This window comes from Camelus ferus, chromosome 11 (genome assembly GCF_009834535.1).
Source record: "Camelus ferus isolate YT-003-E chromosome 11, BCGSAC_Cfer_1.0, whole genome shotgun sequence".
NCBI classification, from domain to species: domain Eukaryota; kingdom Metazoa; phylum Chordata; class Mammalia; order Artiodactyla; family Camelidae; genus Camelus; species Camelus ferus.
In genome coordinates, this window is record NC_045706.1 from 38,895,413 (window position 1) to 38,920,764 (window position 25,352).

The 25,352-nt window shown below is 35.6% G+C and overlaps 1 protein-coding gene and 1 pseudogene across 1 annotated transcript in view; one reads left to right on the forward strand and one right to left on the reverse strand.

The window, feature by feature from the left end:
* The window catches only part of PCDH15 (protocadherin related 15), a 1,335,438-nt gene that overhangs the window by 981,191 nt on the left and 328,895 nt on the right, over positions 1 to 25,352 (reverse strand). The gene's annotated exons all lie outside the window — the stretch shown is intronic.
* Positions 2,549 to 6,303, forward strand: LOC116666850 (annotated as a pseudogene).

The following is a 25,352-nucleotide window of genomic DNA, read 5'->3' on the forward strand; positions in this document are numbered from 1 at the left end:
GATGCTCAACGAATGGCCACTTCAGAGCATTTGGATATTATAAATCATTACAATACCAGTTTGAAATCTAATACTCAGCATGCTACAATAACTCCATGAAATTATTTTTGGCATAGTTCAAGAGCATGCATCTCGTCATTACTTTTTCCTGCTGAGAGGGCTCACACAGAACACACCATTCTTTAAATTACGTTTTAGGGAATATTTATGGTATCATTATAATGTAACAAAAAAGTCAAGACAAGAACGAGAGATGAGTTTATGTCTGTTAAAACAAAAGCAGGTTTAAATATACATTGTATTAAAAGACATATCTCTTTTAGATCGTCTTTGCTTGAATTGTTTTTTGCAAGATGGAGACAGCTTCACAAGTTCTAAAAGCCTTGTAAATACATAGCTCTACAAAAAGGATTTATCTTACGCAAACTTAAGCAACAGTCAGCTTGATCACTGCAGAGACCAGTGGTTGCTTAGTTCACTTGGATTCCAGTTCATTCTTTCTCAAACAGTTATGTAACTACATTTGACCAATGCTGGAGAAATGTTTGAATTCCTGTAGGTAACTGATTATGCTTTATAACTGGCAATAAAGAAAATCCACTGTATTATTCCTAGCTACCTTTTTAATATTCTTCTTTACCTCCAGGGGCCACTGAATTTCTGTATTTAAACTGGCAAAGCCCCAGTAAGATCTTAGTGAATGACTATGTTATGGAGGTCAAGTTACAAAATAGAAATCGGATTTGCTTCTGGGTTACAAAGATTATATGAATATGTATATGTCTTTGTGCCTGTAACGGGATGTGGATAAAAGAGACTGTACATGCAAATACCTTTCCTAAAGGAGGGTAATAGCTCACATGCCATCCATCGCTCTGCAGCCTTCCTAGATTTAGCTAGTATTGGGAAAGCATAGGTAAATTCATAGCTGAAATTGTTAAATTAATTTAACAAGGAGGCCATTGGGCTGAGACTGATAGGCTTAGATTTGGGTTTGCTTACCTAGGAGACCTCAGTGTTAGAGCCTGTCAACGACACAAAGTTACAGAATCCAAACGTTATGGAGAATCAATCCCAAACAGCCTTAGCTGATCAATAATGTTCTTACTTCACTTACGCCTTTTCTCTATAAAGCTCTCTCCTCAAGCTCCTGTTAGTAAAGTGTTCCTAATCATTTCCAGTTTGGTGTTGCCCCGTGTGAATTAATCAATGAGCAAATAAACTTTGAAGGTTTTTAATATGCCTCAGTTTATCCTTTTTAAAAACTCACGTGACACTTTTTAATGTGTATTTTTTAAATACGTAAGTAGTTGAAGGTTTTAATATGCTTTGTCTTCCTAAAATTGTCTTCTTTACTTTGTTTCCATCACCTTTATGACTTTCTATATAATAACTATGTTTGTTATTTTTTGTACACTTATTTTCTCAGTTAGTAGTATGACTTTCAAGGGGGTAGAATAGGCCACCTCAAAATACGCCACTTTGGCATAAGGATTAATTTGAGCTAAAGGCCCTAAGAAAAATTGCAAAAAGCAGAAGAACACTCTAAATTTTATCCTTTACTTAAAAGCAGGAGATGAACCTCCCATTTGAAAGATGTCCTCTCTGTTCCAGAAGGAAAGTAACATTCTTATTATCAACAAGAGAGAGAAGTTGAGACCAGGAGGATTCCTGTATAGTAGATCTGTTAAAATAATTCTTATTTTCCTTTAGTCTCTCCACATAGTTATTTTCATACTTGCTTCTCTTTGTTCAACCTATTATAAAAGCAGGCAGGTTTTGCTCAGGTGAAAACCCCTAAGAAGGCAGATGCAAAACATTTGCCTCCCCTATACTTTCATCTTACAGCATTTGACATAAATGTTAAATGATTACACACTGAAAATACCTGCATTTATTTTTCTTCCTTTAAACTTCAAGTTTATTCTTTAGTAACATGAAGTTCATTTTTATTTACTTTTGTATTAGAATATTTACACCAATTTTTTAAATCTATCTGAATTGATCTTGATGTAAGGTATTGATGGGTCCAAAATATGAATTATTGCATTCAAAATTTTCTTATTTCACACTTTGCACTATAGTTTGCCAACTCCTCATGGAAACCACAACATCTAATTTTACAGACAAATATGTTGATCTTTGTTACAGAAGTAGAACTGAATTCTCACATCTGTACTAATGGAATATTACTGTGTAACTACTCCAGACTACCATGACATGAAATCTATTTTACAACTGATACTTGCTTATTTTTAATTTTACATGGTACATTTTAGTTTGGAATTTAGATGTGAAAAATACTACCAAATTGAATTAAATACAGCCAGTCAAAATCCTCCAAAAATCTAAAACTGAGGTAAGGTGTGTGGAAGATGGAAAGAACCACAAGACACAAACCCCTGTTCTTGGAGCGTTCACCAGTCTAGGAGCTAAGTAGGCTCTTGTTCATGTACAACTATAATTTAAGTCAATACAATAAATCATCAGAACACTGTCAACAACTAAAGAGATTCAGGGAGCTAAATAATCAGGAAGACGTCATGAAATGGCTTCAAAGAACACTAAGAAGTTGGATAGGACAGATGGTAAGATTCATAAGAGAAGTACAAAGTAAAGAGAGGAAATCAGAATCAAATACCAAAGGTAGGAAAATATGAGACCTATTTGATAATTCTCAGATAATGTAGTTTCACTCCAGTTGTACAGGTTGTGGAAAGGTTGGGGGACAGATTATAAAAGGTCTACCTAAAATGCCTCAAGAGCCTGGATTCTATACCTTTGAGATGGGAGATTTTAAGTTGACTGTTTCTAGTAAGAGATTGATCAGTATTGATCTGGAAAATTAAGCCATTGGCAGAAAGGCAAATTCATTATAAAAGGGGAGAAAAGCTAAGAGGTAGCTGCATTCATTCACTCATTGATTCACTTAGTTATCCATTCAGCAGGGATTTATTAAATACCCGCTGTGAACCAAGCACTGTTCTGAGTTTGCACTCACAGAAATTAACAGACTATGATAACATGGTAAGATTTCTCTGTCATAAATGGGATGTGAAGATGTTTTTCTACTACGACAATAACAAAAATACAGAGAAAGCATAAAATAGATTGCAAATTTGGGTGCACATTTATAAAATTGGCTTCAGGGGAAAAACATAGTGAAAGTAAATCAAATGCCATGCTGCAAAAATATTTACAACTCACATTTCAGTCCCAGAGTTCATTTCCCTAAAATACCGAAAATCCCTGTGGATAAATAAGACTAATCACATCATAGACAAATGGGCAAGGTATTCAACTGTTTCCCACTCTGTCTCACAGTATTGATTTGATGTTCCTCTTACCCTTTTCAGGTACTTCAAAACATTTTTTTCTTAACTGTTTTAGGTAAACATTCATATGGCAATTATTCTAGTCCAGATTTCTGTTAGCCCATTGGGAACTTTTTGCTGCTTGGTTACCAATGGAATATTATTGTGCAACTATTCTTGAGTGCTTACATTCTAGTGAAGGTAGACACTCATTCAGAAAAGAAAAAATAGAGCAAAAATGCTTCTAAATTTGAAGGAAATTGGCTTTTAAGAGATTATATGAGGGTCTAAGAGACTCAGGCTCGGAATTGGGACTTACTTCAGACAGTATGGCAAGGCAGAGTGGTCTGGTAAAGCGATATTTAAACTGAGGCCTAAAATACGTGAAGACAGTAGACATCTGAGGGAAAGACCACTGCAGGCAACAAGAATAAGACAAGTTAAAGCCATGCTCGGTAAGAAAAAAAAAACAGTCTGAAATTCTATGGTTTATGATTCATTGAGTTGTTTTTGTTTTGTTTTGTTTTAATTGAGTTACAGTCAGTTTACAATGTTGTATCAATTTCTGGTATACAGCACAGTTTTTCAGTCATACATGAATATACATATATTCGTTTTCATATTCTTTTTCATCATGAGCTACGGTAAGATCTTGAATATATTTCCCTGTGCTACACTGAGTTTTGATAAGCACATTTAAATAATTGTTTGCCTTTGTTTTTAATTCTGAAAGTGTTTAATTCTGAAAGTTTAAAATCATTTTGAGATGTTTTCATTAAACGTTTTGCATCAATTTCTCCATAGCTATAGTCTTCGAAACAGAAAATTCATGACAAGTTTTCTAAAGTGTATTTTCACAAAGAAAGAAAACAAAAATCATTATATATAACATAAAATGACATTTTTTTCTGTTCTAGTAATTAGTCTTTAAGTGGTATTTTATATTAATTTTTGTAGTATTTAAGATATTAATAGTTGACAATATTGAGTTAACTAGACTCTTCAGCTTATCATCATTAAACAAATGAGTTTTCCAAAGTAATTTACTGAGTTCCATTTAAACTGTGTGTTTAATTTGCATGCTTTTATTAAGAAATACTAACTGATGATTCTTTTCTATTTCTGATAATACTGCATTGTGGGTCTCAGTTACACATTAGGACAAAATAGGCACCTTAATCATAATTATATCAGACTGGGCATTTGTTTGCATATAACTTGTGGTTTATAGGAACTTAATCATTAACCTTTCTCATATGTTATATTTTAAGGACTATTCTAAATTTACTGACAATAATCATCTGAGAGTACTAATATTTTTAAAATTTTAGAGCCATTTAAAGTAGAAGGCTAAAATTTGACAACCCTACATCAATCCAAATGTTATTTTGTATTATAAGTGCATATACGGCAGTATAATTATTTTTATATTCTGTTTATGTTTAACTATTTAAGGATAGAGTGCATGAAATTTAGTTTTAAAATAGTTTTATGATTATTTGAAGCTCAATATTCCTTTGAAGTCTTTTTTTCTTATGAAAGAAAATAATTTTTATTTAATAGGTATTTAAATAGTCATCTATCATTTACAAATTTTAGGCGGTAAAAGGAAGATCATCTTTGGCATTATGAGGTTCAGTGCTTTTCCAGTATAGGGATACTTACTTCATGTGTAGTCTCCAAGAAAAGTTAGTAACCCTGCCATATGAGATATTTTATTTTTAGATATTTGGAAACAAAACAAAACTCTACACATAGAAGTGAATAAAAGTAACTGCAAAAAATTAAATCTGACTTCAGAATGTTAACTTACCTGATGCCCTACCTCTCTGTGTATGACAGTAAGACAGACATATTTTCTTACCACCTAAACACACACACACACGTTTGCACATGCACACAACATATAGTGCTTAATAATACAGATTCTGGAATCAAACTACCTGGAATAAGTCTTGGCTCTGTCCCCGAATAGCTGTAAACTCAGACAGGTCATTTAACCTCTCTGTCTTCCCTGTCCTCAACCGTCAACAGATCTGTAAAGCACACCCCACGCTGCTGTAGAATTAAATGAACTGGTGTACGTACATTACCTAGAACCGTGCCTCATAAATAATAATCTCTAAGAAAATGTTAAATAACATTACTACTACCATTTTAATACACAGCAGGAGAAAGTCTGCGGAGAGAAGACAGGACAAAACTGGGGTTCTGCTGGGAGGAAAAGACATGATTTAACTTTTGTTAGTAGAAATGAACTGAGTTCAGTCAAGTTAGGAATTCACCCCGCAAGACTGTGTGACAAAAAGCAGCCAGGATAGCGAGATAAAGACTAAAAGGCAAGTAACTTTTTGTGACTTTAAGGGCAAAGTGAGCAGGAGCAGAGCGGCGATGCGCCCCCCAGAGTCAGTGGCGCGGGACGGAGGTGCCCGGACGCGTGCACATCCCCGCGGAGCAGCGGCGGGTGTACCTGCCAGGCTTCCCCAAGCCGAAGAGAGAGCGGAAGACGGCAGCCCTGGAGGAGGTCACACAGCGGATGGAGGAGGAACAGAAGCTCCAGGAGGAGCGCCACCGGGAACACTGGAAGATGCCGGGGGAGAGGGAGGCGGCGCTGGAGGAGGCAGACAGCTGGGCTGGCTGGTGACGGCAAAGAGTCCGTGCAGGGTAACACCCAACTACACGGTCACTGCAATGACCATGGAGCCACCTCTTGGGGGTCCGGCTGCTCCGACTGCGCTGCATGGAACAAGGGGTCGGACACAGGTCTAAGGAAGCGGAGTCATTCACGGAGAAGCCAAACCGAGCCTCACCCAGGAAGTGCAGGGACCCCGGCTAGGCTACTCTTAAGGATGTCCTCTCACGCAACACTACGTGCGCATGCTCAGTCGCAAAGAGGTCAAGAGCAAACACCTGTCACGGCCCAGGACTCCACCGAGAAACCCAGAGTTGATACTCATACTTTCAAGACCCAGCGCTGCCAGCTAACAGGTAAAACCTGGCACAGCTGGGAATCAGCCTGCCCAGCCCTGGGTGCTGGCACCTGTCCTGTCTCAGCGTGGCCGTTCCCGGAACCGCTCGCATGAAGGTGATGACTCCACAGCCAAAGGTTGGGATGCCAGGACCTCTTAAGAAGGAGCAGGCAGCTAAGAGCCGGCTTCTTGGGGAGCAACCTTCAGAGCCAAGTTTGGGGCCTCTTTCCAAGGGCAGGCTTTTGGGGTGGTAGGAATGGTCAGAGAGAGAGGGTCCATCCTCACTCCCTAACAGTTTTCCCTGTGGCAGTAGGAGAAGTAAGTTTAGATCTGGACTTGCTAACAAGAGTTGGAGACCAGTGTTACTACTGGTAGAATCCAGAGTTCACCTGCTTCCCTGAAAATTGGACAGCTGGGGCAGGGCGGGAGAGCAGTACCCAGCTCTGCCCTTCACTGGCTGAGACTTTGGGCCTGTCCCTTCTTCTTGGCTTTGTGGGTCTCCTCAGCTGAAACTGAAGTTATAGAAGCAGATGAGTTCTAGAGAATTCCCCTTCTCCAAACTTGGCAGCTTCCCCAGGCTTCCAACAGATCCCAGACAGAGTCTAACAAAGGAGTGATTAATCCTTTCTAAAGAAAATACATCTTGACCCACCTGTAAATGTTTTGTAAGGGTTGCCCTTTCTTCATGCTCCTTCCAGAGAGATATTCAGGTGGGGCTTCAAAGATGATGAAAACTAGCCTTGTTTCGTCCTTGTCCTAGCTTGTGAGTGACTCACCTCATTCATACACCCCAGGGTTCTCCTGATTGAGCAGGGCCATTGGCAAGATCGAGGTCCACCTGTGGCAGGTACCAGTGAGGACAACCAGAGCACCTCTTCTGGAGCATGGCCACTTACTGGCTCCTCTGATTCTGGGCTGTGCCCTGCTCAACTCTAAAAGTAGGGCTACAAAGGGACATAAGATGTACACTCATCCCTGGTGAAGCCTGTGGACTAGTGAGAGAGATGGTCAAGGTGACAGGACACTGCTGTGATGGGAGTACAGCTGCAGATTCTACCAACCTTGGGCAAAACCCTTAGAGGGCACCTGGAGGAGAGGGAGAAGGAAGCTAGAGTCTGCAGGGCAGGCCTTCTGCTTCTTCTCCTCCACCCCCCTCTCCCCCATGGAGGGCCTGCCTGGAGCAGCCCCGCCCACCCCCCATTGCGCAGGCTCAGGAAAGGCTCCTCAGTTAGGCTGTGCCTGGGGGTGGACAGGTGCTCTCCCCTGTCATCATCCAAACCCACTATCTGATAATGTCTGATGGCTAATGCATGTCTGCAGGCCACATCTGGGTGTGGAACAGGAAGCTTAGGGCTTGTCACTGGGAGGCCCCTTGACCTGACTTTTCAGTTTCTTCTACCTGTTCTTCCTGCTGCCTCCACTGTCCTTCCCTTTGCTAGGGGTGAGGTGACTGCTCTACTTGGCTGCCTCCAGCCTGGGCAGAGGGTGGGGCCTATTACTGAGCTCTCCATGTGGTTCTGTTACTCAATCCCAGGCAGTGAGTGTGAGCTTTGTCCTCACAGGCCCCTGTGAGCATGAACAGAGTGGGCCCTGGGGATCAGTACGCGTGGCTGGGTTTGAATCCTGGCTCTGCCCCTTGGTCACTTTTTTGCTTCTTGTTGGGCTGACCTCTCTGGGTCTAGTTCTCCTTGTGTAAAATGAAGTAAGGCATCTACCTCTTAGGGCTGCCCTGAGGCTGAAATGAGACCATGTACATGAACCACTTCCCACAGCACCTGGCCTTCCCCAGTGCACGTGCCTTCAGTGCGTTGTACTGTGCACTATACTATTGTAATTGCTTTTAGAGAACTCACTTTAAACTAAGTCAAAATCTTTTCAGTTATAGAATTAGTATTAAAACTCAATTCTTCACATTTCTAATAGAACATTTTGCATTACACCATTTATTATGAATGTTTCATTTAAGAAATATTGTCAAATGTTTCAATGAGCAGTGATAAGACTATGATTGAGATTATACAGTTATAAAAATATTCTAGTAGATATTTCCAAATCTTGATAGGCATTGCAAGTTATCACTAATGAAATCAGAAATCTGAGACAAGTCACAGAAATATCCCTGAAATATGTATACAATGTATTTCTTAAAACAAAGTACTATAAACACCTAATAAATTAACTAAAGAAAAGGAATTAAACTCAAAAACTAAAACTCAAACCAAACCTTTACATTGCTCTCTTTCAGGAAAAATAAAAAGGTAACAGTAGAAAAACCTATATTTGTATTTTTCTTTAATTGGAAAAATACAGCCTATGGTATCAATGGAATGGTTAAGACATTCTTTGCATCCAGTAAAGTATATTATCATTTTATCTGGTCCAGCCACACATTCTGCTTATCCTGGACTGTCCTAGTTTACCCCTACTTTCCTTGAATCACTTTTGTTTAGCCTATGTCCCAGATTTTTCATTTTTTAACAAAATGTTACTATTTGTAGTTATATAAAAACATGTCAGGATTATTTTGGTTGATGCCCCACTTTGTTATTCCAACTGTGAAAACACAAATGTTTGAAGAACAATATTCTCACTTTAACATACGGTTAAATATGCTGTAAGGCACATGTCTTTTCCTGATCCTTTCCAGACAAGTTAACTCCAACCAATATTTCAGACAGCATGTACAGCCCTCCACTGGGAAAAAGAATACAGTGAGAAAAGTATTCAAAGCTATTATCCAAGGCCCCTGCCCCCAGCTAGGTCGAAGAGCCAGCTGTGGCATGGGCTTGGCCACGGTCTGTGAGATGCATAACATCACAAGGCACAGCTGGCAGCTGGTGGGATCAGCATGAAGTTAGAGAATTACAGTTTTGGTGGATGTGAGATAAATATAGGGAACACAGATGCCACGGTCCTGCCATCGAGCAAATGGAGAGTTAGCCTGAGGCTTATTACACAGGACTGGTCATTTATTGTTCTGTGTAAATCAAAATGAATGTTCATTTACTTAGTATTCAGTGATTATTTAATTTTTAGCCATAAACCCTTTCTGCAGCAATAGCCCAACCCCCCCAAAGTACATATGTAATGAAAAAATAATAACTGAATTTCCATTTCTTACGAATGTTGGTGTCACTTGTACACAATGTTTGTCGACATTTACTGGATTTATCACTGGCCACAAGCAAAGCAGAAGAAAAAGATAAAATTGCTAAAGAAGCAGTAGCACCAGTTCCATGAGTAAAGAGCTATACTGCTACGACTATGCCCTAAAACAAAGGTTTAATACGTACAGTTGCCTAAGGTGTATTTACAGACAATTCATGAAGCATGATAATTGTATTCAGATCAAATGAGATACTGAACTACAAATTTCTGAGACAAATGTCTGAGCGGTGTGCAGCTCATCTTTTTGGCAGCTCTTCATTAATCGTATGTTAGAAATATTTGAGCCTTTGATTAACCACTTTGTAAAACAACTTAGGTGTCCTAAAATAATACTGTGTCTTTCTAGAAGCTAGCCCTCTAAACTGTGTTTGCATTTTGTTTAAAAAATATAACCTTGGAATCTTCATTAAAATCACCCAGTGAGTACAACAATAAATAAATAAAATTTGGGAGCGTCTAGTGTATTATAATTATGAATAATAAAGACGACAGAGAGGAAAAGATATATAAATGTAGCCCTACAAAATTATGGGGGGGATTGAACAAGTTAAAATAATGAAAAGTCAAAGAGTAAGATTTTACTTTGAAATTCTATAAATGCTCTTTAGATACCTTATAGAAAAAAAAAAAAACCTTTCAATGGTGCTTCCATTTTTAATTGCATAAAATATTTTCTGTACTTGAATAGAAAAACTTGACAAGTTTCTTATTTTTTTCCAGCATCTAAGTTTGGCAAAACAGTCAAAAGACTCATATGCAGAGGTAATATATATCTAATACTATTATGTAAAATTATTTTCCAAAAGAAGTCACCTAAATAAAGGAAAAGGACAGTGCCTGGGAAATTCTTTGGACTGAAAGATGAACACATTTTAATATAAAAATTGTATTGAGATTTGCCTTCATTTAGTGGAATTTGTTTCAGGCTTACCTTGGAATTTTTAAGGAAAGAATTTCTCAATTACAAATTAATAGTCTACAGGGAAGAGTCAAAGATAAGCAATTTTACATTTGTTAATCACAAACTAGAACTTAAGAAAAGATTGAAGCCTATTTTGGTAAATATATTAAAAATATATTAAAGATAAGACAATGCTGAAAAAATAATGTTCTTTATAAAAATACTGTAAATGTGATTTTAGATAGAGATGTAAAGGATGGATTAAAGTATATGAAAATTCACCAGTAGTAATACTGTTATATTTTTATAGATAGATAAACTCAGATAAATAGATCTTTTTTCTGCTTTATATAGATGAATACATGTTTATTTTTTAGACAGTTTTACTGTCCAAAAATTCTAAAAGTTTATTTCATAAATCTAACACTATGATTAAAATAAGTATGATTAATAAATATAATCACGTTTACTATCTTTTACTCTCAGGAGTGTCCTAGTATGGACAATATATTATGGGTTCACTTTAAATTCATCAGTTGGCTGAACAGACAGCTAATATAACACCACCGAAAACATTCTGTCTCCACAGATGCCAGTACACATTTCCCTGAACTTATTTTGAAAAAAATTAAAGCCACAGAAAAGTCATACCACATATGTCCATATATTTTCACTAAGAATTATCAATTTTTAATATTTTGCAGCCTATTTTCTCTTCTTTATATATGTACACATATATACCTATATTCCTTTATTCCTGGATAATTTACAGTTAAGTTGCTAATAGCACAGCACTTCACCACTAAATTAGAGTCATTAGGAATTCTTTTGTGCCTCAGAATTTAGCTTGTGATCAAGTTAAGCAAGCCTACACTTTGGTACAGAGTCATTAAAATCATCTCAGCATTAAGGTTATAATTAATAAATTATAATCACCTTCAGCATTACATTACTTAATAGGTGAATAAATTTATTTCCCCCTATTTGATAAATATTTACTGAGAACCTGTTATGCCAGTTTCTCTATTTAATAAGTGATGAACATAACAGTCAAGTCTATACACACAAAGGTCTTAAATTTACTGAGTTGTGACAAACAGGAAATAAATTAATAAGCATATAATATATCATTAAGAGCTTTGAAGAAAAATAAACCAGGGCAAGTTAATTATTAACAACTGGAGGTACTGTCTCAAATAAGAGTATGTAAGCTAGGCCATTCTTTGGAGTTACATTTGAACATAAACTTGAAAGAAGTGAAAGTGTCAGTCATATGAACATCTGGCAGTACAATGCCATAGTCCAAGGGAGCATCAAGTGCAAAGGCCTTATTGAAGCGTAAGTTTTATTTGATTGAGGACGAGTAAGAGGGTGATGTAGCCTGAAGAAAGAAAATGATGGAGAATTGCACAGGTGATGATGCCAGAGCAGCTGCCAGGTTGGAGGGGATCACACAAGGCCTTTTAATCATTGTTCAGACCTGGATCTCAGGGCGTGCAAACTACAGCTCTTGGGCCAAAGGCAGCCCGTGGATTGCTTTGGATGGCCTATGAAGCCAGTAATTTTTTTGTTGTTCTACGTTTTCAAATGTTTGTTAATAAAACATCAAAAGCAAAGGAAAAAAACATGTAGCAGAGACTATATGTGAACCAGGAAGCCTAAAATATTTACTTTCTGGCCCTTTCCAGAGGAAAAAAATGGCAACTCTGGATTGAAAGTCACTAGGATTTGAGAGTTGAAGAGTCACATACTCTTATTTACATTTTATGATGATTATTCTGAGGGTTGTGGTGAACATATTCTGCAGATGAGCAGGAGCAGAAGCAGGAAGATGTGTTAAGATGCTGTGGCAACAGTCCAGGCATCAGGTGGTGATGGCTAGTCTGGGGCGGTAGCCTTGGAGCAGCCAACAATTGGCTGGATTTGGGATATAGTTTGAAGGCAAATCCAGCAGAGTTTGCTGATGGTATGGTGTATGAGGAAAAGAGAACAGTCTAGGATAAGCCCTAAAACTGTAGACTGAATGTATTAATTTATTACAATGTATTAATTTTCCTGAGAAGGGAGGACCCATAATGGACATTTTTTGACTGTGTTCAGATTTGCAAAATTTTTTTCTCCCTCTAGAATTAAACTCTTCTTGCAGATTCTATTATTTCCATATACTTTTTGTTAAAAACGGAGAAAGAAAGCTGCTATAGCAAATGAATGCAGAAAACATTAAGTTATAAAAAGTTATCATCTTTCTTAATTACTATTGTTTAATATATTTCCATTTTAATCATCAGTTTCTTTCTCTGATGCTGAATTTCACAATAACAGCTTAAGAGGGCAAGTGTGTTTTGTGAAAAACATCGAAAATAACAGTCATATTCACTTTAAATACATTTTGTCATCTTACTGCATCTCTACTGGAGTTAAAGAACTGTTTCTGCTCATGTATTCATGTAGTCTATAAACATTTTCCCATTCTGCAGAGCTAATCTGAACTAATCATTTCCCAGTTATATTAGCCACCATGAGACAATTTCCCAAAGCTTTATGGTATCTGCTTTTGAAAAAGTAAAAGTCCTTTAATGCTGATAGTTCCACTTTCTTAAAAAACTCAATAGCCTTTGCTATACTCTTTTCTTATATTAAAAAAAAACCCTAATTTCTAATCATATCAATCTCTGTATCTCTCCTGTATTTTTTTCAGGAGAATTCGTTCAACCATTTGCTTCCTGAAGGACTTTTAAGTTGGCCAGTATCTTAGAAAAGAGTTACTGGGATATATGATGAAATATCATACTCAACAATTTTTTAAAAAGAAGAAAAAATCTTAAGAGAAAAGTAACTATTCATATCAAAGAAATCTCTCATATTATTGCTCTAACTAGGTATTCTCCTGTCAAGAGATTATCATAGTGTGGCTATGACTCTGACAGCACTCATATGGCAAACAGTCGGAGGGACGGCTACTGCTTCCAACATTAGCGGCCATTCCATCATGGCGGGTAGGTAGCTTACGTCCCCGTGGATCAACTGTATTCCTATGCATTGATGACTGTAATAACCACTTGGTTCAAACATTTTGAAAAATAGGGCAGTATCTACTAAAACTCCAAAACTAAAGATAGGCCTATCCTACAATCCAACAATCCAAATCAGCAGTATATAGATATGCAAAAGGAAAGTAAAAGAATGTTCATATCAGCTTTATTTGCCATAGGCCAAACTGGCAACTATCTGAATAGTCACCAGAAAGAACATGGAAAACAAACTATGGTCTATTCAAACATTAAAGAAGCGAAGGAACTTCTGATTTACCCAATATGGATGGATTACATGGCCTTTATGTTGAGCAGAAGAAGCCAGATACAAGTTAGCATATTGTGCATGATTCTATTTGTATGGAATTCAAGAACAGAGAAAACTAATCTAAGCTGGTAATAGTCAAAATGGTGTTACGCATTATGATGGGATATTAGATCTGAGGTTATAAAGAAAACTCTTAGAGTCACAGAAGCGTCAGTATCTTGATTTGAATAGTACTTATGGGATACAAGAGAATTTATCCAGGAATATGTATGTGGAAAATGCAGCAAATTGTTGAGAAAAGGCAATATTTCATTTTATGTAAGTTATGATTTAATAAAAAAATTATGTACAGCAGTTTACACAGTACCTGGAATATAGTAAGTGCAAGAGATGATAGCTATGGACGAATATGTGTCACCTAAAACCTTCAGAAATGAATGTCTGGTTACATTTAGACAAAAGTTAATATCAAATAGTCAGAGGAAGATTAATTTTAATAATTTAATAACTGGCTAAATGTTCTATAAGCTATGTATCATACATAGATGTTTAGGGTATCATCTGCACACCAATAAAATATTATGCCATTTAGTTTAGGTAGTAGGAAATTACTGTATATTTAGATAAGGTTCAGAAATTTAAGAGAAAAATAATTTACCATCCATCAATGAGACTGATGAAATGCTTGATGAAACTTTAGTGCCGAAAGCATGAGATTTGATATGATAGACAGATTAGGCACTTCTCTAAATGGCTGACTCACAAAATCAATTCTCTCATTTTTTTTTGACACAAATAGAAATGAAGATCAGATGCAATCCATTGCATTTAATATATCGTTTGATTAACCTGTTTTGATAGATGTCCTATAGCATCCCTCCTCCAGCAAAGAATATACAAGGTTTTTTTAAAATTAATATAGTTTCACATTTTGAGCCAGATTTACTATAATTAACAGGTGAACATAACAGAGATATTAATATATTTTTTCTTGTTTTGATCCAGTCTTGGATTAACCATCTCAAGAGATTAGAGACTATAATTTTTCATTTGCTACTAAACATCTTTATTATAGTTTAAGACTAAATTTTTATTTTCGTGACATATGTGACATAAAAGTGCTAGGGAAAAGCACTTTTGCATATGCAATCTCACTTTTTACCCACTTTCCCATCAGTACTTTTCCAGGTATAGATATATATTTATATATAATTCACTTAGACATCACTTGTCTCCCTGAGTTAATTAGCTACTTCAGAATTTCTAGTGAACATAAGGTTCCAAATATCTTAACACATATTTTTCTTTTTACCCTTCTAGCATCCCCTTATCATTTTAGGTGACATGTGCACTTCATTATCTCAGGCATGTAGTATTAGGAAACTAAATGACTGGACTAAAGGAGTACGTACTTTGGTATCAGATATAGATTCAAATCTCTGTTCTCCCATTTACTAGAGGTATGGCTTACTCACGTTATTTGATCACCTAAGGTTTAGTTTAATCCCTCTTAAAATGAGAATGATGCCATAATGGGATGTCTGCAACAATAAAGATGAGATCAAGTGGCTAATTACTGCCATGTAATCCCATAATAAGTGGTACCTACTTTTATGCAGGTTCATTTCTTACACTTCCTTCAGACCCTAGCAAATGTAAGAAAAGTACTCTCAAGCCAAAGGTAAACATCTGCACCTTTCATCACAACTTTCCTGAACAATTTTCATGGGACAGATAACGCATTTTTTTTTCCTCTTGTTCTCAGCCTCTCACAGCCTGATGCTGTGTTTGAACAAGACAGAAATCCACTGCAAATCTCAAATGTTTGGAATACTGAGAAAAAGGACTTTATTTTAAATTATATTCTTCCTTCAAAGACGTTTTGTTATCCAACTGTCATGTACAAAGAAATCTTAATAGGATAAAAGGACTGTTTTTCTTTCCTTAATTGTGATGGCCCCTGGACATTCATTTCAGTATCTGAGAAAGAGATGAGAGAGAAATGTGGAGTAAATACCTTACTCCATTAACTAGTTCATGCCACTCAGCACACTTCGGTTTAAATACCAGTTCCTTCAGAGACAGGACTAGATTTTTCAAATCCCTCTTCTTTGCCTCTTCAATAACCAAAATCCCTGGGGAGTTATGTATAGTACCTTTCATCAGCGGGCCTGTGTTATGACACTATTTATAAGACAAAGAGATTGACATTTGGCAGGGAAAAAATGGACCTACAGTGGCCTAGACGACAAAATATATCGCATACTCACTCAGGCGCAAAGGAGTGATACTCTCTGAATGGATATTAAACGCCTGGGAAGCCAACTCAGAATCTTTCACAGTACTGTGTGTTATTTTTCTGGGTCAGTTCTTTCTTTAATGCCCTTCCCAACTTTGATAAAGTTTCCTCTCCAATGTTTCTAATATTGAAATGTGGGAGTTTCAAAGACGAACCCAAAGGAATCACACTATAGCATATAATTAATCTTGATATGGAGGATTTTCTGACCTGCATATTAAAGTATTTCTTGCTTTTTTTTTTTACTAGTCATTTTTCTTTGTAAAAAGCAAAGAAAATCAATTCTGCATTTCATAGTTGAGAGAACCTCTCTTTCCCCTCACCTCTATATACATATATATACATATATATATTTAAACACACAAATGTGTATCTGTTATATATGTATATGCACATATGTATATAATGTGTTTCATGTGCATAAACAAATATATATCATTTTTATTGTACTGTGTGAATTAAAATACAGATAGGAAAGTAGACTTAAAATAGATTGATTTCATCATCAATACTCTTAAAATAACTACATTCTTCTGATAACTGCAAGACATTTTTTAAAAAGAAAAGTAAATTTTGCTTCAGAATATTTCAGATAAATTCTTACAAATTTGATATTTTGTGTGAGGAAAATTGCCCTCAACCTGAGCATGCTGCCCTTTGCACAGAGTAGCATGTGTTCTATAGGACCTTCTTTCCCCCACAGGTCAGAGTTTCTAGAGTGCCTTGTATTAATATTGGAGGTATTCACTTAGAATAATCACTTATGTTAAAATTAAAGAAAGTTATGAAATATGATTCTCATTCATAAAAATATTTTTTACATTTCCTTAAAATAAATGTACTCCATAATGTATTTATATAATGAAACTTACTGTATCCCCTATTCAGGTGAAGAGTTTCAGCTTTATTCATCATTTTTTCCACAAAAGGTAAAAAAAAAGAAATGTAAGAGACTTAATTTAAATTTAAATTAATTCAATAAATTAAGGTCCGATGTGCTGAGTTACGTGATTTATCTGTGAAGGATGATGTTTTTTCCACTTATATGCATTTCATAAATCTCTCATGCACTCAGTACTTGAGAGTTTTGTCCTGTATGCTCATGAAATAATCTTTAAATACCTGTTTGCACACATGGAAATTCAGACAGTATACTTTGATAGTTTTTCCTTTCAATCTATTGTATATGTCCTCAAGGCTAATACAAACATACTGAAAGTAGTGTTGCAACTTGATACACTACTGGGTTTTCTAAATGATGATAAAACCATAATCAAATAATCCAGTGTTGAAAAATCAGTAACATTAATCCTAGCTACTGTGTGGTGCATATAATATAGTGTGCCAGACCGTGTGCTACGAGAAACACACACACACACAACATAAACACACATGCACTCTTACTTATGCATTAGTACTATTATTCTCACTATTTTACAGACAGAGAAAATGAAGTTTGGAAAAGTTAAGAATCTTGGCATCTTGGCTAAGATCTTTTATTTGTAGAGCAGTAATCTTAACTATGATGTTATACTGCCTGCTGTCATGATTCATTGCCCTCATTCTTTGTTCCTTAATAAATCATGACAATATCCCATTGCTTTTAATAACTGATCTTTTCTCTTCATCATTCTTTTCTCACAAACCACAAATATGTTAGATATGGTAATAAATAATATTTACATGACCCTTATTATGTACCAAACTATTGAAAATAATGCCATGGGGGATGAACTATTATTATCAGTTTTTACAGACAGTGAAACTGAGGCATTGACAGAATAAAACTTTCCTTAAATTGCAAAGCTAGAAACTGCTGGAGCCATGATATATAAACCCAGGAAGACTTGCTTCAAAAATCCCTGCTCTCGATCATCACTATGCTTGCTTTCAAAGCAAAGATGTATATGACAGTCTTTGTTCTCAACTAGGTTATTATTGTGATGGAGAAGTAAGACACATACACGTGAAAAATAACTATCAATACAAGCCAAACATGATGAGTGACAACATAATATATAGTACAGATGAGAAGTGCCACTGGGGTTTAGAAGTCGAAAAACCCATCTCCTTTTCTGTTTTTGCTTCCTCAGAGCCTTTGTCTCACCTCCTTTATATATCCACATCTAATTCAATTCAACGTAAGTTAAAAATGTTCCAGAATCTTGTGCTACCTGAACTAACACTTTCACTCTGCTCTGTCTTGAAGAAACCCCACACAAGTCACAGTGTAAGAGAAATTCATTTTTAGCTTATGTTATAAATGTAGAAAAGAGAAATGCATGCTTTGTGGATTTAAGCAAAACCTATACCTAACAGTAAGTAAATTATCACACATAAAAACTACTAAATATAACATTTCTGTATCAGAAAAGGTATCCTAGAAATATTCACAACTTTCATAGAAGATGGTATTTGGTTTCTTCTTCATATTTTATTATACAATAATAACCCTGAAAGAATACTTGACATTATGTTTCCTATCTCACTTTTCTTCATCAACCATGCCCTTTGCATAAACATGAATTAGTTTTTAATTAAGAGTTACAGCATATCACTGAAACAAAAGAAAAATAATTCTTATTTATTTAGGTCCTTAAATTATCTACAGCCTTGGACATTAACGTCCAATCATAAGCAAAATTGGCTTTGATGACTGTATGTTTTGAATCTCATTCTCAAATTTGGTGGTGCCTTTCCTTTCTTAATTTTCCTCACCTCTAGTTTGTTTAATATTTGATATTCAGTACTTATATGACCGCCTATGCAGGTTTACCCCATTTTTCTTCATCCCAATGCTGTATCAACATTCAAGTTATCTGAGTTAAGTAACATACTGTTACCTCAAAATTAACATGTTAAAAATGCAATGAATATTTTTTCTAAACTGACCTTTTCATGAGGCTTAAACCATTGTCCTATCTTTTAATGGATCCATAACCTGAACTTACACCCTGTATCCTATCTTTAAAATGTCCTACTTTCCTTTCAAAATAACTCTCAGATTCTTTCTTTCTTCATGTTTAATGCCTTCAAGTTAGTTCATACCCTCAGAAATTCACTTCCACTGTAACAGCGCCCTGTCTGTAACTACAGATACAACATGTAACAATCATAATGACACAAAGTCAGTGTATACTCAGTCTCTAGTTATAAAACTCAAGGTAAAATGCAACTGAGTCTCATATTAAAAGTATTGAAATAAAAGTGCTCCATTAAAGGTAATCTCCCTATAAGGCATACACATTTACCAGTTTAGAAAAGGGTTTGTACATTAAAAATTGTTTGATTTGATTAGCCAGGTCTTACCAAAACACACCTTTATCAGCCCACAAGGTATGATGATGCTCTTGTAGAGATGATGAGAAACGGACAGGACTAGTGACCTTAACTTTTAAAAGAAGATTAACAAAAAATAGTGTGTCATGGTGATCTTTGAAAAGGAAACAAGAAAATTACCATCCTAGTCAAGTGATTCTGTAGTTCCGTTGTCTATATTTTTAACTGTAATCCTTTTGTCACCGGAGATTTTTTTACATACTTACTCTAGAATGCCCATCTTATCTTTTATGATGTAAGCCAATTCTTAAGCAAAAGGAATAAGTATTTATCAGAAACCAGATTAGAACAAAGTTATTCAGCTTAAATTCTTTCCAGCTGTCTACCTTCTTCCTTTTAAAATTTTTCTTTAAAAAAAAATACTGAGATATCAGCACTATCAATTTATACCACTTTCTGATCAAGTAGTAAGATGAGAACATTTTTCTTAAAAATTAGGAGAAAAAATTAAAACTGTAAACCAACTTCTAACAACTCTGAAATTCTTATGTCTCTATTCTATAAACAGCATCATTCGCCCTAAATCATACTATTAAACACTTGCAGAAGGAAGAGAGAAAGGCCAGGAAATCTAGACTCAGATTAATTTTGCTATCAGTCGCTATGGAATTCTGTAAAACTCATGGTTCCAAAATAATTGCACTGCAAGTTTCAGATTGAGCTGAGTTTTTATAGAGGGACTTGGACTTCAGCACAGTTGTTTACATAAGTTTCTTTTTTTTTTTAAGTAAATGCTTTATCTTGAGATAACTTAGATTCACAGGCAGTTGTAAGAAATGATAGAGCGATCCAATGTACACTTTAGCCAGTTTCCCTAGTGATATTATCTTGTAGAACTATAGTGCCGTATCACACTAATATCACACTATCACAGTGGACATTGTCTAAGACACAGAATATTTCTTTTGAGTTTTTTAAACGTCATAGTATCAGTAAAACACGTTGTTTTGATTCTAGGTACCCAGACAAAATTATCATTAAAAGCCTTTCTCCATTGTTAGGGACTGCATCATAAAATGAGGGAGAAGAGGGGAATATTTTCCACTATCCACTTCTAAATTGAAGGGCCTAATTAGCTCAGGTTTATTCCTAGATTACATTATCTTCTTGAAATACTATGTTTTTCTTTGTAATTGGCATTCAAATGTGGTAGAATTATAAGGTACCCCTGTTAAGCATTTAACATTTATTTGAATATACCTATTGATTTCATAAGATACCAAACATATATGTTAAATGCTTCATAATTCTCTAAAATCGATGACTATTATATGGAGATTATGATAAATTTTAAAGAGTAACAAAGTCATTTTAGTGCACTTCTTTCTTTTGAGGCAGAATATAATAGACTGCAGTTCTTTGAGCATAAGTTGCTTAGATAACATCTTATTTTAAGATAATGTCTTGTTTATCTGTTAATTGCCATAGTGGAGATACAAGTACCATATTTCATATATCACCTTGGATTGTTTTTAAAGACAAAGCCTTCCAAGGTAACTTAATACACAGTACCTGCTAGAAATTATAACTAACATTTAAAATTCTTTGGACAAGTAAAAAATGGAAGGACTGACTGTCAATTCCAAGGTATATTTACAGTATTACTTTTTGAGTATTTCTTATTGTGGTAAAATATCTAACATAAAGTTTACTATTTTAGCCATTTTTATGTGTATAGTTCAATGACAGTGGTTACATTCACATTGTCATGCAAACTTCACCACCATCCATCTCTAGAAATTTGTTTCCTTGTAAATGAGTCCAAAGGTAGGGGAAAAAAAATCAAAATCCCAGCTCAAAAGTAGTCAGGCAGGAGAAATTCCCTCTTTCTCAGCCCTTTTGTTTTATTCAGGCCTTCAACTGATTGGATGAGGCCCACCACATTAGGAAGAGCAATATGCTTTACTCTATCAACTTAAATTTTAAACTAATTCAAAAACTTCCTCAAAGAAATACCTAGAATAATGTTTTACCAAATACCTGGGCACCATGTGGCCTAGTCAAGTTGACATATATAATTAATTATCAGACAACAGAATTGTGCAGTACCAAAAGATGAGTAGAGAGATCATATAAGGATGATTTGAATCATTAATTTTAGCCATATCCGAATCACCATACTGCTGTTTAAGTCATGTAAGCCAGCTTGAGTTATGTTTCTGTTACTTGCAATTGAAAAAAAACAAAAAACAAAAAACAAACCTCAAGTAATGTAGCAGGAAATTTTGCTGATGATTTATAATTTTAAAAATGTTATAATCTTAAGTTGCATCATTATTCTTACTTCTTTTCCCAGAGACTTTTCTTTCAGCCTAGAGAAGAATGTAGAGTTGAAGGTATTCCACGAACACTTAAAGGAGATTTGAAATCCATGGTGTATGTTTTGGTAGAAAAATATCAAAAACTTTTTTCTGACATAGCTGTTTCCTAGTCTTAGTGCTGGTCCACAAACTATTGATGGTCACTGATGAAATTACATCAATAGGTGGAAATGGAGGGAAAATAAAGATTACCAAAAGAGTTACAAAGCTAAAACTATCAACTTGAAAGTTTTCTCTTTCCTTCTTAGATTATGATTTCCCACCTTTTTTGGTAGAAAAATACATTTTGCTTTTTATGCAATGGTAATTTTAATAGCTAGGTCTGCGTGCTTTTCAGTGTCCCTACGTGGCATAAGAAAAGGTTAGTTCCTCTGTGCTGCGCAGCCCCTTTCAATGCATTAAGGATTTTGTTACTCCCCCTCCCACACAACAGAAAATTCTGAGATCATTTGCTTTTAGTAATTTCCTTGAAAGGGTTCACGGTATCACAAGTGTCACTAGAAATTTCAACCAATAATGTAAAGTCAGTATAGCTAGTGCTGAGACCACAACTAAGCCAACTGCTGACTTGGGGATAGAAAGTTTGTGATGAAAACTACCAATGGACGTAGCTCCTAGAAACCATTATTGCCTGGGGCTGCTGACACTTTTGAAGTAGTTACTGGGAACTATTGGTATCTGAACAAACTCAGAGAAATCATTAACCATCCCTGGAACAGAATGAGTAAAAAAGCAGCCATAGAGTTGTACTTTCGCTAGGATTTGTGGCTGCTCGAGTAGGGGCAGCCAATAAAAGACAGGCTTCTCCCCCTTCCATCACCCATGGCAGATAATGCTAATTTTTAAAACACTTCTTCCTGCTGAGTACAGATACAGTTTCACGATTTATCTCAATGAGAGTCACTAAAAATCAGTTGGGAATAACAATAAAGATGAACACTATTTTCTATTACAGCGAGTTGTGCCAGTAACTAACCTATTGCCTTTCTGCTTCAAACACGCTGTTTATACATTTCTTTGTTTGCTGTAGCTGGAACTCCACAAACTACATTTTTGCTCACTTACTGACTCCACAGGGAGATGGCAAGGCTGAAAGAGACAAAAGGGCACTCTCCTCATTTGCTTTCTATTGCTACCCTTGGCCCCCTATCCAGTGATGCTTCCAATAGCTCCCCATTGGGTGAGATAGTTAGTGGTTTTGACCTTTTCAATATCTTGATCATTGAATAGACAGAGATACAACATTTCTTCAAAAAGACTAAATAGATTGGATATATAAGAAACACTGAAAGAAATCTGATGTCCACTGAGGAGTGTAGCTTGACATAAAGATGAGATATACATCTAATAGACAAAAAAAAGATGAGTTCTTCTCAACAGCAGCCAGTTGAGTTCTACCCAAAGCTTCTCATTTTTAAAATCCTCTGTTATTTGCTATGGTTCTAAAAGTGAGTCAGTTGATAAAATGCAATATATTTAAACATAAAAATGTATTTTTTTCCTTCCCTGAATCTCAGAAATAATTGGTAGTTTGGAAATCCTTTATCCTTTTAACACTTACAAATGCATTGCTGCATCTTCAATTAGTACATTTTTTAACAAGACTACCAATGATATTCAGCCCATTTATACTTTCCCATTACAAAATCCTAGTAAATAAGGATGACCATGGAGAGCCATCAGTTCAAGGTCTGTAAGTTCCAGTTAATGGCTCCAGAATGTGTACATTTTCGAAAGGCTGAAGATATCCTCACTTCAGAGAGTAAGCTGAGTCAGAAAATGTACATCTTTTCATAGACTCCAAGATTTACTGCATAGGATGACCGTGTATCTTAAATAGTATGGTTAACAGAAAATGCTATTGAGCCCTCAGACTGCAGCAGTTGTGTTAAGCATGTTTAAGTTTTACAAGTCTATGAGATGTAGCTATTTTGATATCCAAATTTTACACAGTAAGGAAACTAAGGTTTAGAAAAATTAAGCAATTGTTAAAGGTCACAGCTGAAGAATAAGCAAGTCCGTGAACTCAACTTTAAAACTGTCTGACTCTTATACTATTCTATTTGCCTTTGCAAGTAAGTATTCTTGGATTAAATTCTTCCACTAGTTTTTGGAATTACAACGCAAACCGATTTCCTTTAGAAATTAGTTTTCTTTCTGTCTTGAAAACTTTCCCTGTCTTCTCTCTGGGTAGAGTAGTTGAAAGAACAGACTCCTGAGATATTCTCAGATCTTATTTCCCAGCAAGAAAACCATTCAGAACCAATGTTAAAGAGTGGAATTTCAAGAATCAATGAAAGGTATAAAGAGATGCTTAAAAAAAAGTTTCTTCATTTACGTCAAAATATTCACATACAGTTAAAAAAAAAAAAGTTAATGATAATCCTGATTCACTCAGCATGAAATACTATTTTCAAAGCTTATTTAATAAATTGAAACAAATGTCTGAGAGAACATAAACCTAGAATACTCCAAACTCTCAATTAAAGCAATTGTAAGATGCTTTTTTGGAAGTTGAGACCTGGTCCCCAGAAAGCAGAGATTTATAAGGAGCTGAGGCTCATTAGAAGCAGTTGTAGCCACATATGTAGGACATATGATTATCTGATTATGCATTCTCATTGAGAAAATAACAGAAGGTTTTTATATTTTAAAAAAAGCAATTTGAAATTACAACTAGTGATAAGTGCTACAGAGATAAGAAATAGTAATACAGATAAATTTATAAGAGTAAGTTTTGTTCTGTTCTGGAGGATCAGAGACTTCCTTAAAGAAGGGATGTTTGGACTGAGATAAACAAATAATGTAAGTCAAACAGAATTTTAAGATGGGTCAAGTGAGAAAAACGTTCAATAATGATGAAATTACGTAGACAAAGGCCTTGTTGCATTCAGTGAACAAAGACAAGTCAGTGGAAGCTGGAGGACTGTGGAAAGATGGTGAAAGGATTAAGAAACTTATAATTTAGAAGGTAAATTAAGGCACTTATGCAATATTTACTTACAGAAAATATTATATATTATATATATTATATAAATAAGAGCAGAGATGTATAAAATATATTATTTTTTAAGCATGGAAATATTTGAGGATATTTTAATGAAACATGACTTAAAAATAGGCAAAAGAGCAAAACACAGACAGAAGGTCTGAATGACCATCACATAATTCTCAAAAATGAGAGAATAATGGCCTGGCAGAAGCATGAGAGAAATTTGGGAGAAAAAGTAGAAGTAAATTTCATCTTTGGCTCTCATGATTCTCATAAGGACTGTAGATTTCAGAGTCCCTACCACCTCCACCTCTGGAGGATTTTGGGTTAATGAGCAGACAACTTTCAGACTATATGGATGCTCTTAAGGAGACTCCTTATGACATGAGTGGAGGAACCAGAGACCAGAGTCAGCATAGCTGAAGCCTAAGAAGTGGCAGGGTCGGGTCAAGATAATGAAGATGTGATGAAGACAGCTGCAATGAGAATGGCCTGAAAGGAAGGATGGGAAAGAACTTGCAGGAGAAAATGGAAGGCTCTTGTGAATAACAGGTTAAAAGTGAAGATAGATTGGTATTAAAGAGGATGGCATATTTCAAGTGAGTGGAGTGGCCCCCCAAATACAGAGACGGAATTTAGAAAAAAGTCCATGAAGTGTAATTGGTTAGTCATTGAGTGGCAAAACATGATGCTTTTTCTCATAGGATATTCTGTTCCATCGAAATGTAATTATTTGCATATCCAATGAT